Source organism: Bombus impatiens, unplaced genomic scaffold (assembly GCF_000188095.3).
Source record: "Bombus impatiens unplaced genomic scaffold, BIMP_2.2 scf_0142, whole genome shotgun sequence".
Lineage (NCBI taxonomy): Eukaryota > Metazoa > Arthropoda > Insecta > Hymenoptera > Apidae > Bombus > Bombus impatiens.
This window is the reverse complement of record NT_176561.1, coordinates 2,642,743-2,660,109: the sequence shown is the minus strand read 5'-3', so window position 1 is coordinate 2,660,109 and position 17,367 is coordinate 2,642,743.

Here is a 17,367-nt window from a genome sequence, read left to right as displayed (position 1 = left end):
AAGGAATCATGTATCGATATCGAAGCACGATAACCGACGCGACGAACGAGGGAGTACAGACATGGCTCGTCCATTACCACTTAAAGAAAGTCTTGGATCGATGGGAGAGAGCGAAGGTGGGTTCACGAACCAACACTGAACACGTATGCTTCGCCAGTTGACTCATCGTCGCGAAGCTGTCGGATGTTTCATGAAAAACCGGTATCTATCGTAGATTAAGATTCTTATACAATTTCCTTTGCTCAAACCTTTCGTTTCCTGGAAATTGAGAAGTAGTCGGTGCATTAACCAAGGATTAAGTTAACTTGATCTTTTGGCGGTATTTATTAGATTTTATCATAGGATCTAAAGTCAGTAGGGTTGAAAGTACATAAATTAATGGGTTTTGAATTTTTGAATTTTGCATCTTTTATAGACAAACACGATGTAGGTAAATCTCATTTCCGCTTCTAATCTAATCTGAAAATATCCAAGGATGTTTATCAACGATTATAATTATATTATACAATCATTCAATAGAAAAATAACTTAGAAATATTATGGATAAAAATAAAAATTCTTTTGCCTCTTGCTTTATCCATGTAGGATTGCCTTGCCTATGGAGAGCTCCGTTAAAACTCTCAAATATGTAGATTATTTTGTCAGTAAATTCTCGAATAGGCTGTTTTGCGGCAAATTCTGCGGCATTTCATAGGTTGGCTGATCGGTTGGAATACGTAAGATCGGTTTTCCGATTTGCAGTATCTAAATTAGAAGCGACAATTAGAATCGAATTGGCCTCATCGAGATTCATGGCGTCGTTCTGTGAGGCAGTAGCGGCAGTTAGAAACGGTGAGCAATTTAATGCAATTCGCGTGCGCGAGAAAGGACAAGGAACTGAAAGCTCTCGATCTTAAGAAGTGTCTTCACGTGGCGGGCAAGTCCGTCAGAGGGGACGACGATCGTTTGATGAGAACCGCCTTGAGAAAAGTCCGCTGGACGGAGGATCAAGTGCCAATCAAGGGAGGCGCCTAAGCGTCAGGAATTTCGCGATCGTGAATGTTCTACCTTGCGGCTGGCATAACAAGCGTGTGCTAATTGCCTTCACCTTCTTCCCTCTCGCCTTCCTTTCGTTTCTTTTGGATTCTTCGCCGGCTCCTACCATTACTCGATGTCCGTGCTGTGATTCCTCGCTCTACCAACTTAACGGTTTATCGTCGGGAATAGAAAGATGCGTTTGATATTCTTGCGATAATTCAGATACTGGTAAAAGGAAATTTAGTACTTTTTCGAAGTTTCATGTTTTTCTGGTCTTTACGTAGCGTAGCGTGAAAATAATCTCTTTTTTGATGCGTTTTAATTCATATAATTGGACGTAAGATCTACCATTTGAAAACTTTACAATCTTTTCAAGTTTTAGATCTTACAGTTGTATTACATTTCTATTTGTAGTATTTTGCTTACATTTTTATGTAATTTTCAATGATTTTCGATTTTCGATTTACGCAATGAATATTTTCTTCCATCATCGGTTCAATTTTAATTTCTATTATAATTTCTCGATAACATATTGTAGCTTTCCAAAGAAGTTGCAGCAATCGGTATATTGCATCGTCGACCCGCTTCTTTTTTTATATCGAGGTTAAATTGTTTCTCATAGAACAATTACGTAACATGTGAGTTTATCCTACCAGTCTAGGGTTAATGATATTCCCAATAAGTAAATTCTCCACGGATTTCATTGGTCCTTGCTTGCAAGGATAATTGTTGCGCGAATTGCTTAGTGGATACGTTGAAGGAATCTGCGATTAGAATTGCGACGGTAGGTACGCGTTTCTGATCGCGTTTGCGGCGAAACCTCTACGTGTAGTGCATTTAGAGCATCGTAGTTGTCTTAAGTATGCTGTCGCGGTACAAATAAGGCATTCGAAAAAGTCTAGCCAGGTAAAAGAATTGTTTGATGCGCCTGATTGTTTCCAGCGGTTCAATAACACTCAAACGACATGGCAGACGAGCGTTCGATAACTTAATTGTTTATCGGTAAAAGAACGAAGGGGAAAGATCATAATCTTAAGATACAGCCGATTACTCTTAGTAGAAATGCAGAAGTAAGAAATGTAACAAGAAGAATAAATAAGGATGTGAGTCACATAGGTGTTGGTTTCGAGCTTAAAAATAAATTATACCTCTTTGAATATCATTTTAATTCATTATCGATCAAGCGATCCAAATAACGCATAAAATATTGAAAACGCAAGTAAAGTATTAAATAGTTCATTAACGTAACGTCAACTTTCGCTCGATTAACATAGAATTTATTTTCAATCTCGTTCACTTCCAAACACTTTTCTCCGCCCTTTTAAACGCATACTCAAAATCGCTACCCATTTCACAAATATCGAGCAACTCGTGGCAAATTCCTCGTGGTTGCATCAGTCGGAGCAACATCAAGGGGGTTGTTGAAAAAAAAGACTACCGCTTTTTTTCCTCCCGTGAGGGAGAACTGATCGGTTTTGCAGCGCGAAGGCGGGGATGGTGGAACAAGTCGACGTAGGAATACAGGGGTTGGTGGCGTCGAGGGGGTAGGGATTGCGCAAAGGGAGCAAAAAGGGGTGGCTGGTCTTGTCGAACCGGGGGATCTCAGTCGGTATCCCCGTGCATCTGGGAGACGGCTATGCATTTATGCATGTTTTGCGGGTATCGCATGCTTCTTGCCAATAACGCGCCATTCTACGTGGCACACGACTCGCGCACACCGTGCCTCCATTTTCTGGCCTCTCCGTGCTAGTGTCGTTACGAGAGTATCATGATCGTTTCCTCGACGATGAATCTGAACGATCTAAGAGATCGTAAGGAATTTCAAGCTAAAGATCGTCGATCTACTGACAACGACGAAGGTGCGGTTAGATTTTTCTTATGCGAGCTTGTCATTTTTCGTTGCGCGTGTGTACAGTCATTCGTGCGAAACTCGTTTCGTCATTGATGATGGACAAACGATGTTCCGCGTAATTTGCCATTTAAGCGTCAATAGAAGAAAGCGCTGGATACCGTTTTATAACGAAATTCTACTTTAGTCATTTCCTATGAAGTAACAGATAAACGTAGAGATGATCCTAGTTTCTCGAGTAAAGCAAAAATGATTTCTATTTTATATTATCACAATTATCTCCGTTTCGGATTAAATTTTATTACGGTTAACGTTGGCATTCCTGCTAATTAAAGTTGATCTTCTGTACGAGTATCTTTTTCCTATGATGTAACAAGTCAGTTTAAAGGAAATTGTTAGTTGATCTTCTCTGGGAAAAAATCGAAGATTGTTCGAAGAGAAAGTTCATGTTATTTTATTAAGCTTATTTTATCGAGCCAAAAAGGGTAGCCAATTATTTTAGCTTCGGCTGGTTAAGATTAATCGTCGTGTACGAATATCTTATCTTCGGCAATTCCGTTTAATGGCCAGAGTTGACTCTCTCGAGAGATTTTTTGTATCGCGGGCAATTGTCATTTCGTGTATTTTCAGATCTAAATATACATACACGTGTTCGTACGTAGGGAAACACTTATTATACCCAGAGTCAGTAATACGTTGCGGCCAGTAAAGTCGTAAGTGGTCCCCGTTAATGGCCGGCGCTGTACAAGATAAGAAATTATTGATCGTAAATAATTTTGTAATGTACGCGACGATAATGTTGCAATCGCTGCCTTTATCGACTCGGCATTCCATAGATGCGCGATCGGACGTAAAACTTTTTCGCGGAATTTTTTTCACGTTTCGGCTTTTGTCCGATCCTGACGTACCTTTTATCTCGTTCGCTTAATCTTCCATTTAATCGCAACGCGTATTTCATAAATAAATGCCTACTCTTTCTCAAAGCTTATATCTGTTATTCTCCATTATTGTCTCGTATAACTAGACTGAGCATGTTTCCCATAATATTCAAGAATATTCATACTCGTTATAACATTTGAAATAAATCTCTGTTTAGATTCCACTCCTCTATCTCCTTACGATTACTCTTATAAACATTAATTTATTTGCGACATACGAAAACGCGATGAAATTCTTAGTATTTACCTCGATAGTTTAACGTAAAAGTAGAAGAATAGTTTTTTATCCTAATAAATATTTAATCAGCCGCGATAAAGGAAACGATGTTTCCTTAACGTTATAGCCGAAGTTATCTGAACTTTAACAAAGGACACACACATAAATACATTTATGTATATTGTACGAGGCGAAGAAAAGATGAATGTCAGAACGAGAATTGGTAGTTCGTTTACGCCTTCGAATTATCTTCAAATTGCATGATAGTTCCCCAGAAGGATCGTAGTGCTCTTTCGAAAGAGGTCGCGAGTTTTAAATTGGAGTGAATTAAGATATACGCGAGGCTACATATATATACAATATATATATATATATATATATCTTCTCCTTCGGTCGCTTCTCATAGGTATTAATCGCTATCAGATTTATCGAGGAACCCATAATTCAGCCCGTCCACGTTGACACGTGAACGTAAGCTGGCCGCAACACGCCGCGTAACACACATACCAACGTTCGCGAATACAAACGAAACGCATACAGAATATGTTCATACAAGCCAGCGGCTGTCTATATCGTAATTTTATGCACTTCGGGCCGATGAATATGGATTCGCAAGCAGCGCGCCACTGGGTCGTCGATTTATGCGGCCACTCGCTAAAGTACTATTTACCGAATAGGCGTGGAATCGAAGAAAAATGTACACGAGAGCCCGCGTATCGGTAGTCACGCGACTCAAGCTTAGAAATACGCACCGTTCCTTCATCGACGATGACGGTATTGTTCGTTGAAGCGTCGAATCTTCGATCTATACGACTGGGATATCGTAAGGTACGCGTAGCGATGAATGTTTGATTTTTATTTCGAAACGATTCGAAGATGTTTAAAATTTCGTTTGTCCAGACTTTGAGGACTTAAGATCCGTCAAGATTCGAAATTTCTAAAAATTTTAACCATCGAACCACATATCCACCACATATTCGAGAGAATCCAAAGTATTTTAGATCACATCAGCGATCACGCTTCTCCTTCATCCATATATGCCGCTTCAATTTCGGAATATCTTACAATCCTCTATCAGAGCTTTATCAATTTTATGGAACGTATTACAGCACGTTTTACAGCAATAAAGTCTTGTTCGCCGCAATTACCCGGCATCTCTGTCGTTTCGAACGATAACCGGACGTTCAGTCGTTTCAGTTAAAATTCATTTGGATGCTAATTAATACAATACGTCGATATCGGTACACGTGTTAGTTTCATTATGAGTACCGGCTCAAAACTCGATCGTTGAAAATTTAATTAGATTCCTCGACAAGGTGGAGGAGAAATATTATTAGATCGGTCGGGGCAGATTAGAGACGAGCCAGGGAACACGTAGTATTTCACGGAAGAAAAGAAAAGAGCGGCGACGCGGTGAAAAGGGGGTGGAAGAGCGAGGGGGTGGTCGAGAATCGGAAAAAAGCGAATAATCGCGACGAAGGTTTTCGTGCGAGCCTACCCACATTCCTACCATCGGCTACGAATGTTGCGGTCTCGTACGAAAAAAAGGGTAGCAGATACGGACGGGACAATCTGATTAGCGCAATCTAATTAACGCTGCTTTTAATGGCGTTCATTAGCACATGCGTCCCCTTCCCCCCGTGTCGTCCACCTACGGTCCTTCCTAAGCCTCGACCCCATCTATACCCCTCGAATACCACTACCACCATCACCAACGCCACCCCTTTAGTCCGCCCACGTTGACACCGTGGCCTTTTCTATACTTACGCTCGCGATTTTCGCGTTTGTTCCTTCACACGTGTTATGTTTGTACTCGTGTCTGTTGTTTCCTATTTTTTTTTTATCGTATTACGAATTAAAGAAAATTATTATTATTGATATCGGTAGCTTCGCAGGAATCGACGTATCCGTGATTGTATTTTTTCGTTTAAATCGAGGAAATAGAATTTAAAACGAAATCATATGGCTTCGAATATGGTTCGCTTAGAAACGCCAAGTAAAGAAACTTATTATTGATATTTGTAGAAAATTTTGATGAAACTCTTCGGTAATAAACTGACAAATTGAGTAAATGAGAAACACTGGAGCGTATACCGGAGCGTAGGGATTTGAAAAATGCCATTGTCGTTACGCGCTTTGCATTTAATCGGAGTTCTCAGATCTGTATCTTGTAGATACAACTCTCTTGGGTGGCATTTCATGCCGCAACGATTAATACGTTTGTCAAAATGAAGCTTAATAAACTTGACAGCGTCTAGGGTACGCCCGTGCTGCGTTTGTACAGTGAAAAGCGGAGATAATTGCCTTTGAAATTAAACGCGAGTTTGTGTTGTTAACATGAGCGTTACAGGAGTTTAAAGCAAGCAATTAGTTGCTTAGTTCCACCGTGCTGGAGCTGGTAAACGATTATTAAATGTAAATGATCAAACGCAAATAAACACAGTAACAGAATTAACGTATGTATCGTACTTTATTCGGTTTCCGTGATAACGCAATATGTGTTGGCATTAAAAATTGTTTCCGTAATCAGCCTAATATGCTTTTTTAGCCCTTTGAAACGCAGATAGTCCCGATATTTTGCAACTATTAAATACAATGCGCGTTACTGTTGATCGATCTTGGAATTAAAACAATAAAAAGAAGTGCGTAGAAGGAAAAGAGAGAATAAAAGTAGGTGAAGGTGACAATTCTACGGATTAGAATTGTAGCTTTTTATCGTATCGACGATATATTTCGGAGTGAAACGATGTTAATACCAAGCCGTGTATGGAAGTGCGTGACACTGTATGGATATTAAGCCGATTTTGTCGACGATAATCTAACGGTGGCTGTACGCCGGCTATAACAATGCGGTCTTTTTACGCAAAAATCTTAATTCGATACGTCGTACCGGTCCTAAGCAATTATGACCTACGTTAGAACCTTAATTAATATTCTTACACCTAACCGTCTCTTTGAAACGGCTTCCTCCCTTTTTAATTTAATGGAGTTTGAGTAAAGTAAAGAAGTACAGCGAGAAAATTTGTAACGAGGAAACTTATTTGCTTTCACGATATATTTCCCATGGCGATATGAATTCAAAATATTCGAAAATAATCGTTTTTCGATAATGAGTATACGTAGTCTCCGCTTACTAATTAAACGCATTCCAATGTACCTGTAAACACAACTACGATGGGAATATCTGACGGAGAAACCGATGAAGGAAAACTTCCATTTGATTTTTCCCATACTTAGTACCTCCATAATACGTACTTCCTATCCACATAAAACACGCATTAAACAATCAAATAATGTAATACGCACGGTAGCAGAGAAATGCCAGAATGGAGAACGTCCATTGGAAATAAAAAATACATTTCCCTTAATTTATCTGCTTCCTTAAATTTTCTACGTACATATTTCAACGTTATGAATATACAGTACATCAGCAATATTTCTGCATAAATTTTCTACGTACGCATGCACTTCAACGTAATAAACATTCAGCATATCTAACAAAGATAATTGTACATTTCGTCGATACAATTGTATATTTCTCAATAACTTTCTCGTTAGTATTCGCGATAACTCTGACTTGTAATGTCAAAGACATTCGTCCTCTCTCTCTCTCTCTCTCTGTCTCTCTGTAAAAACCGAGAAAAGAAAAAACATGAAAGCAATAATTATCCCTAACTTACATTTAGCAGAATTTACAATACGATTACACGTAGGCAAGAATAGACAAGTCGCGCGATAAAGCCACGATTCTCAAAACGATGGCCTGAGCGGTAGCCGTTGGAAGGAAAAAGGGCGCGAGGCAACGAATTGTGAAACGACGGTAAGTCACTTAGTCAGGCAAATCTCTTGTATACGCCGGCAAACGTCGTACGCTCGCACGGGCTATGCACAATCGTTTGATATCCATACAATGCGAAGCCCGCCAAATACAAACTCGAATGGCGAAGTCAGCCGGCCTCGTCGTCGATCCTCGCTTCTACGACTAACCAGAACTTCGTTCCTCGTCGCGTGTACACACACGTACGATTCGTATCGTAAATACACGGCGGCGTGCATACATGCACACACGCACGTGCGCGAATACGGCCACGAACGGCAGCGGAGATAAGGCATGGCACACGTTGCTAGATATGTAACAGATAGGAAGCGACGGCGTTTGCCGGGCTACGGGTATACCGACTGTACGACCTACAACTAAAGTAGGTACTACCTACTAGGCCTACTACAACGTACCTACAGGGAGTGGTACAAGTACCAGACGCGATCGAGACATCCATGGGAGCAGCCGGTAGAGGTATAATCGTCCCGCGCGACAGAGAATCAACCGCTACCGTCCTGCCGCTTCTCGTTGCGTTACAGGAAACCTAGCTATGCCTGGTGAACACGGTGTCGTTCCGACCTGACAGCACGGAGGAAGGTTTCCTGGTTTTGGTCGCTGTTATTTGCGAATGGGACGAGTGTTGTATAACGCTAGTTGGAAGAATCTCAAACTCGTTTGGAATTTTAAGAAGTTTTAACAGTTCGACTAAGCAGAATGACTGTGGAAATAGGGAAGAGTATTTTAAATCATAAGTAACGAAATTCCGATGACGACATTGCCACTGTTAAATCGTTTGAGTGCAGATAATTCGATCAGTCTAGTAAGAAACTTTCATATACTTCAAACTCCAACTTGCCACTTGAAATCTCTTTACAGCGTTGCTCCGTTCGCTACTATTTCTCCCTCGAATACTCGTTCTATTATTTATATGGCGTACTGTGATTCCTCTACATTTGATCGATCCAACTAAATTCCAGGTCCTTTCAGTAAAAATTTTAAAATCTCAGTTCCATCAGTCGGTCTATGTATCATTTTTCTCCATATTCTGTGATTCCCGATTTTCAATAACCCGAGATCGGTAGAGATACGCCACGTCATTGATCTAATACGCGTCGCGTCTTCCCTCCATCGGTTAGGCGATAGATTTTCGCGACGAGCCGGAATTAAACGGGCTATGATCCATAGATCACGGGAGATCGAGCGGCTACGAAGGTGTCTCTCTCTCTCTCTCTCTCTCTCTCTCTCTCTCTCTCTCTCTCTCTCTCTCTCTCTCTCTCTCTCTCTCTCTCTCTCTCTCTCTCTCTCTCTCTCTCTCTCTCTCTCTCTCTCTCTCTCTCTCTCTCTCTCTCTCTCTCTCTCTCTCTCTCTCTCTCTCTCTCTCTCTCTCTCTCTCTCTCTCTCTCTCTCTCTCTCTCTCTCTCTCTCTCTCTCTCTCTCTCTCTCTCTCTCTCTCTCTCTCTCTCTCTCTCTCTCTCTCTCTCTCTCTCTCTCTCTCTCTCTCTCTCTCTCTCTCTCTCTCTCTCTCTCTCTCTCTCTCTCTCTCTCTCTCTCTCTCTCTCTCTCTCTCTCTCTCTCTCTCTCTCTCTCTCTCTCTCTCTCTCTCTCTCTCTCTCTCTCTCTCTCTCTCTCTCTCTCTCTCTCTCTCTCTCTCTCTCTCTCTCTCTCTCTCTCTCTCTCTCTCTCTCTCTCTCTCTCTCTCTCTCTCTCTCTCTCTCTCTCTTCGTGAACGATCCTACGTTGGATCCTGCTGCTGCTGCAGTCTGGGGTAATGACGTGCGAACAGATATCCGATCCCTTGCTCTCGCTATCGTGTCCTCGGCCCTCCACCAACCTCCGTCTACACCTCCGCCTCCGCCTCCGCCTCCTTCCGATTCCTGCTTTAACAGGCTTTGCACGCATGATTTCACGCGCACGCACGCACACGCTAGCGATCCACGCGGTCGACACACGCTGCAAAAACCCGGGGATGCCTAGCTGTCACGCGTTCACTGGATAGTGACGATGTTAATAATAACCTATGGCGCGTTCCTCTACGAGGAAAACGGAACGAGTCGAACCATATACGAAGCGTATTCGTGGACGACGAAGAAAGTGAAATGAGCACGTACGATGGCTGTGAAAAGTATGTGCAGATACCCTTATTTTCCAATGAAGTGCGTTTTTTTTTTGTCACATTCTGTACATTTCATTTTGGCAGTAGCAAATTTTTATATTGTCTCTTCGAATTATTACAAGAATATGGAAAATTCTAGAGTATAAATTCAAATTTGTGAATTTTTAGCGAAAGAAGCGGAAGATTTGCCTAAATTGGAACATCGAATACAAGGCAATTGGTTTTTATTTGGATTCGCTGTGATTTGGTGGTAGATAAAGAGACCGTAATCTTCTCGCGAATTATTTGTTATTTGAAGTGAGGTGTCTAAGAACGTAAACACAGATATTACAATTTTTGGTAAAAGGAGTTCCAATTTGTAGAAATCGAATCACCGAACGTGGAAGCATTATTCTTTGTCATGAATAGACAAGCCGCGAGTCAGTAATAGATAGAGAAAGAATGATAGTTTTGTGGTACCGATTTATTCGAATTCAAAGCTTTATCACTCACATGATACGTATCGTTAAGCAGTCGCCGTTATTAAAGTAACTTATTCATACCGTTATAGTCATAGCTTCCACTACTTATCACTTTCAGGACCGTACGCTCTGACATGCATATAGCCCCTGAATTCTCGCGTATTTTTGGAGCGATTGAGAAGATTCAAAAGATCGTTCTGAATGTTCGTTCCGATTTACCTTTCGATTCGATACACATTTATTGAATCATATAGATGGCATTTTGTTCCACAACCTGAAACTGAATAACACTGGAATTTTATCATTTTCTCACGGCATCTTTATTTTTCTTCCTTCGATTTAAAATAGTTTCTTCTCGAACACAACCACAGCTTCCATAAGTACACTTTTCAAAAGACAATCTGCTTTATCTTATTTATCTAACGTAACATAACTGGAATTTACCTAACGTAACATCAGGATGACACTCGTGGGCGATTCTAGGTAGAAATATCTCGATATTTCGCAAGGATGAGGGGACAGATCGGAGAAAAAAGGCAGATAGAGACGGAGAAGAGAGAGAGAGAGAGAGAGAGAGAGAGAATTGGCGATGATCGTGGCGATGTCTGCTCCGGCAGCGAGACTCCGGGCCGGCAACAATAATCGTCCCTCGTATCGGCCGTGCACGCCCGTTATCGCGGTTATCACCGCGTCCGGTCTCTATCGGCTATCTATGCAAATCGCAGCTAATTATATTTAATTAGATTCGACCACGGCGCTCCCACCGATTGCAGCGTCCCACTCCTCGTGCATGGGCTTCGATCGTGCTTGTGTGCGTTTTGCACAGAGATCCTCCTGTGTGTTCTTCAACTCGCGCGACCGCAAACACGCGTTTAGCTATGTATGCGACACGGGATGATGATCGGAGTGCTGCGCAAATAAACTTGATGCTCGGGCGTGGACTCTTCGTCTCGTGATTCTGTCTGTGACGAGTTCGCGGGAGGAATGAATCTGGGAAAATTTCGTGACGTATTCCAGCACAGTCGACTCGGAATTAGTAATAACGTATACCGATGACTGAGTTCTCTTTGGTGATAAGGAAAATTGTATACGATCGACGTTAATATTAATATTTTGTAATATATCTTAGCTTTTCCTTTTTTCTTTTTTTGATTTTTCTTTAGAATTTACTATTTCTTTCCGAAGGATTCTTTTGTCAAGTATATTTGTAAAATCGCGTCATTTGTCTTTTTGTGAAATTGGATGCCGATCGTGCGTTTGAACATCGAGACTAAGAAACTTATAAAGAAAAAGGGTTATTTGATTTCCGAGATGCTGAAATATCAATGATTATCGTAAAAAGAGCAGCGAATGACCGTGCAGTCGTTTTTGCGCATCTCATGTTTGTCACGTTGTCGACATGTCATGAATTTATACGTTTAAAAATTAGCTTAATTTTGTTTAACATGGCTCGGGCTTCTAACTTACGAAAAGAAAAGAATATTAAACGATTAATAACCAATAGTACGTGTGTTACGAGACATCGAGATACCTTTCTCTATAAAATGATTAATTTCCACCTGGATGACGGGGCTGAACGAGTCTTTGCCGATCTAACCGCCTCTGATCGACTTGATTTATCATTTGCACCGAATAAAATAATCCCGATCGAGATCTATACCACGATAAATTAAAATGACGAAGTAGAATCTTTCTTTTATCGACGTACAATAATCGTTTATTTTTCTGTTTCACCGAGGTCAATGTAACGAAACGAGAAGATAAAATTACCGCGTAAACCACAATGTTGCTCGGCAAGATAAAACTTTAGAGGGAGAGGGATGGGCACCTAAAAGATATCGCTTCTCATTATTGAATCTCTTTTGCTACCCTTTTGGGTTAGTATCCCCTCTAACTGAATCGCTATCGCGATATTACATCGCACACAGAATTCCAACTTGCAAGTTGGATCGTCGAGGCCGGTTACACTTGACTGTGTTGAGGCGCGTCCGCGTTTTGAGCCTCGTATTTATTAATGTTAAATGCAGCCAGTCGTATTCCTATGTACGTCTTGATTAACAGCAATGACTGTCTGATTTTTCGATAACGTAGGACTTTTTAAAACGCAAGAAACGTTGTGAAAATGTGAGTTCTCTCGTAGAAAACGAATCGAAGACACGCATGCGATAGCATTAGAGTTCTGCAACTCTTCGCGATATTTTTATTATTTCTGTTCTGCCATTGATGGCATGAATACTCGATATCGGGAATCATTCTGTGGAAACATCGAAGGCATACTTTTAATAACAAAAATGAAAAATTTTATAACGACAGAGTAAATGAAACACGACGATAAGTAACGACAAATATTATACAAACAACTGATCGACAGAAACTTCGTTTACGATAATCGACCTTCCTCCCAAAAGCTTAAAACTACGAAACTTTCAACCTGATAAAATATGGATTTTAACGATAGATAGAAACGGTTGACCTAAAGATTATTTAACCACTTACCATAAAGTCCAACAAATCGCGTACCAAACGCGGCCAGAATTGCCTCCCTCGTCGTTATCATACCATTGCCGTGATACCAGTGAAGTACTCGCGTGTACCACAAGTTAGATTACATCGGTGATCATCTCGTCTCGAATTCTGTCCACTCTTTCCTCTTTCTCTTTATTTTTCTTCCACCCTGGATCCCTCACGGTTGCTCGGAATTAACGAGTGTTCCTTGTGATTCCATGGTATGTGTGTGTATATATATGTATATATATATATCTACCTGTTAGGTAGCTGGCCTTACCTCGGTCAGCTTGGAATCGACCTGCCCCCTCGGTGGTGACCTTCGAGAAAGTTTGATCGAACCCTGACCCTTCCACTCTTTCTCTTTGTCTCTCGATCCCCCAACGTATCTATCGCTGACCGATCTGACGAATCTGTAACGCTCTCGTTCACGATCTCTCGTGACCAACTATTAGGTGCCACTGCCTCTATCTGTGGCCACGTGTGTAATTAACAGACGCGATTTTAATTAGGGATTTTTTATGTGTACGATTATGTAAATCGACTGGCTGTCGTTAATTGACGGTGCCACGGGTATCGATCGAAACCCTGGGCAGAATTCCACCCGCGAAAAAAAGTTAGGTAGCCAGTCGTTTGGAATTTGTTAATTCCTTGATGCGGCGCGACGGTTTATCGGTCGTTAGTGAATAAATTTTACGTCCATCTGATAACGTTGACCGTTCCCTTCCTCCCTTCCACCCACCCTTTGCAAACCAACAGATAGAACGAGCGTGATTATAAATTTAATAGTGCATTCGCCGGGCTCGTCTGTAAATTTTTCCCCGATTATTTCCGGCCGGGTCGGTGAAATATGAAAAGGGTGCTTTTTTTTCGAAATTAACGTCGACGGCGGGTCATTTTTTATCGAGCCCAGTTAGAGGTTCGAGGGAAACGCGTAGCGTCATCGTTCGTTTGTCGCTTGTGTTGTATTTGTTGCATTTCGATCTATCGGATGTCGTAGGTCGAAGGTTTCCGAGTAATCTGATTTTTATGCGTTTATCAATTTATGCAATGTCATAGGAAACGATCATCGATGAACTTGAAAATGAATTGAAAGATAGATAACGACGATGTTAGAAACATGTTGGATGTAGTTGCGGATAGTTGTTAGTCATCGATTAATCGTCAGAAAAATGAGATAGAAAACCAACAAAAGTCTGCTGCGTTTTACGAATTCCAACTTTGTTTTTAGCTCTTCAAACTAACCGTCTCCAATTACAGATTATACGCTGTGTTTCAGCATCTTACATCAGACACCGTGTTAACGATCAGCTGGGTATCTGCTAGAAAAATCACGAGACAGGAATCTAAACGTTGAGAATAGTCTGTCTCGCAGACTCCAACAAAATTATCGTCCGGTTATCTATCGCGGAAATGTTGGATAATTAATTCCACCTCGCGTACCGGCCGGCACTGGAAAAACATCGAGTACGCACCAATGTACGTCGCATTTTATAGCGTTTCTTTTCCATGTGAAATGCGGGCTCGTGAAAACGTCGATACACACCGTTCGCGTGAGAATGCGTGCACACCATCGAGGCATCCGCGTGTCCGTCGTGTAAGAGTTGCATTAGTTATCTCGGTTCTGGTGGAGGTGGTTCGAGGACGATAGGGGAGGAATGCAACCGTTGGTTTATCGACGAAGCGTGGGTTTCGGAGTGCCGTCTTCTTGGCCGAGAATGCAGGTGCTTTATCTCCGCGGCCACGTAGGGCAAAAAGGACGATCCGAAAGGATTACTCCAAATAAACTTCTGTCGAGATGCGTTTCAACCGTATTTAACGGTGATACCGAGCCTAAACCGGACGGATTTTATATTTCACGGGCCACTCCGCGCTTAAAACAATTATCTGCCCTGTAAATCTTAGATTTCTTAATCTCGCGTCGTCCCGGAGATTCGTCGAAAAGGGATCTGGAAAGTGGATCTCTCGAATAAGTTGGAAATATTTCGCGTGTTGAAAATAACGTGTTGCAGGTACCTCTTTGGTCGACTGACTCTGAGAAATCTTGAAACCGAGGCGCATTGTTCTGCGGTATAATCCTCGATCATCTAGTTTCTAGAATTCTTGAAATTGCCCTTTTTTTTAAATACCTTCTTATCTATCGCATATATTAGTTTGATTCGTCTATTTTCCTGAAACACGCGAATCCTTGCAATTTTTAAATAAAAGTACAGCACGTGGCTGGAATCGCGAAACATGTTATCGCTCTAGCGGAATAAAATATCATTTATCCTTTCTAAATCACAGTCCATCAGTATGTCGTGCGGCCACGAGAAACGGAGAAAGTAAGAACGATCGAATCGAAGATTCTTCGAATGACATCTGTTCGAAATGACGAATACGTTCGAGACTCGGTTGCATTGTCATTTTCACTTTTAGCTGGAGGAGGAGGCGCAGTAAAGGGGGTTTGTGGAACGTATTGCAAAACCGGTGTGCAAAAACGGTCGTTCACCCGGGGGAACGGGGAAGAAAAAAAGGAGAAAAGAGGGAAGCAGGTGAAGAGGCGAGAGAGGGTTTAACGAGGCAGGCGCTCAGCCAATGGCACTAATGACGCTAATTAATTGCACCAAAGACGGCGACCAACCATTATGTACTTCTCACGGAAACACGCGAAACTTCGAGGAAGTTTTGTTAAGTTGCTCTCTCTCTCTCTCTCTCTCTTTCGCTGTATGGTCGTTACGCTAACTCACAAAGATCGTCCGTCTCGAATGCGGTTATTAGTGTCGTTGCATTTATTCGTCTTGTATCGTCAGCTGTCACTGTGTCTACTTTATTCGCCGTGAAAGTACCTAACATAAAGGTAGCCCATTAAAGGTGAGTTCCTGGTAATTTTACTCGACGTCTGAGAGTTTAATTGCTATGAAAATTTATTGCTGTGTATAATACTTATTAATTCGATGTTCAAGCATTACGAATCAATGACGATATCGAAGAAGATGGACGTAAACACGCGTTTGATGCCTGTTGACTAATAGAGACGACGTTCGTACCGAGGAAGATGGAAGAGATCCATTTTCACGTGAAACGAATATATTTTTAATCTGCTCTATCAGCCACAGAAACGAAGTCCGAAGAATCTTTAAAAGACACCAGTTCGAATCGCGATAGAAATGACTATCGAAAAACAGGCGATAAGAGGTCGGAGGTCGAGATTCGATAAGGTTGCCCGCATTGTTCCCTGTCCTCCCCTCGTTCCTCCTGTCTTCCATAAAGAGCAATCAATCTGATGACTTAACTCTCATTTATCGCTGACCGGAGTAAAAATAACGCAGATGATCGGAGAACATGTCTCCGGTTGATTTTATTATCCGGACCTGGATATCTCGCGTGTTAGAATTAATCGTGTGCTCCGTTACGAGTACAATCGTTCTAGACTGAATCAGAGAATTCTGGAATACGATAAAATCTTCGAAATAATATTACAAAGTTCAGCCTCTTGAGTTTCTTTCTTGCTAAATTTATTACTTTAGATCACATATGTAGTATACTTTATGCTTCAAACATCTGATATTAAAACGAACATGTTTTCATATTACTTGTAACACTATAATGAAGTTGTAATGTTCAGTCATTTCATGTTTAATCATAATGGCTCACAATTAATAAGCCATTTTCAAAAGTTGTCTAAAACTTGAGCGTATATGTATTTATATGTATTATTATGAGTGTGTATTATTTATATCTATGCATTTATATATAACGCGATGAAACAAATCGTTCGTTAAAAATTGTACGATAATCTTAAGGGTTAAACAACGAAGGACGTTCTATCTCTTTGCTTTCAACGATAAAACGAAAGAATCAACGATATCTTTTCGATAGGACTCGGAACATTACTTCTCCACGTGTACGCGCGCAGGATATAAAAGCGTGGCAGTTCTGTTCTCGCGTAAATTTCTCTCTCGTCCTTTTTTTTTTTCGCTCGATGTTATCTGGCTGGTGAATATGTACGCTGGCCATCCTGGCTCCCTTATAGAAAATCACCGGTCCATCTCTCGTAACCGGGTTTGTCGCTGGACAAAAGCCGTGGCAAGAATGGGCCACCTATGCTCGCCCATTCTTGTTATCATCTCACGGAGGTATTGCTCTGATATCGAATGAATGGCCAGCTTTATGGCTCGATCTCGCATCCGATACATCGACCACGTATAACGTGTCTCGCACATAGGTATACTGATTATGCGACCAGATTGCCAACATTTCCTTTTTTTTTCTAAATAAGGAAAGTTAGGAATATTTGAGTGAAGCCAAGTAATTTACCTTTTATTATTTATTATTTGCTATTTATTATAAAACAACCTTTAAACGATCTATATTCGAAAATAGATTGACTCGTCACGAGTGGCATGGTGAATAATGAAATATATATATCGCCTATTGACAACTTAACAGCCATTGTTTTTTACGA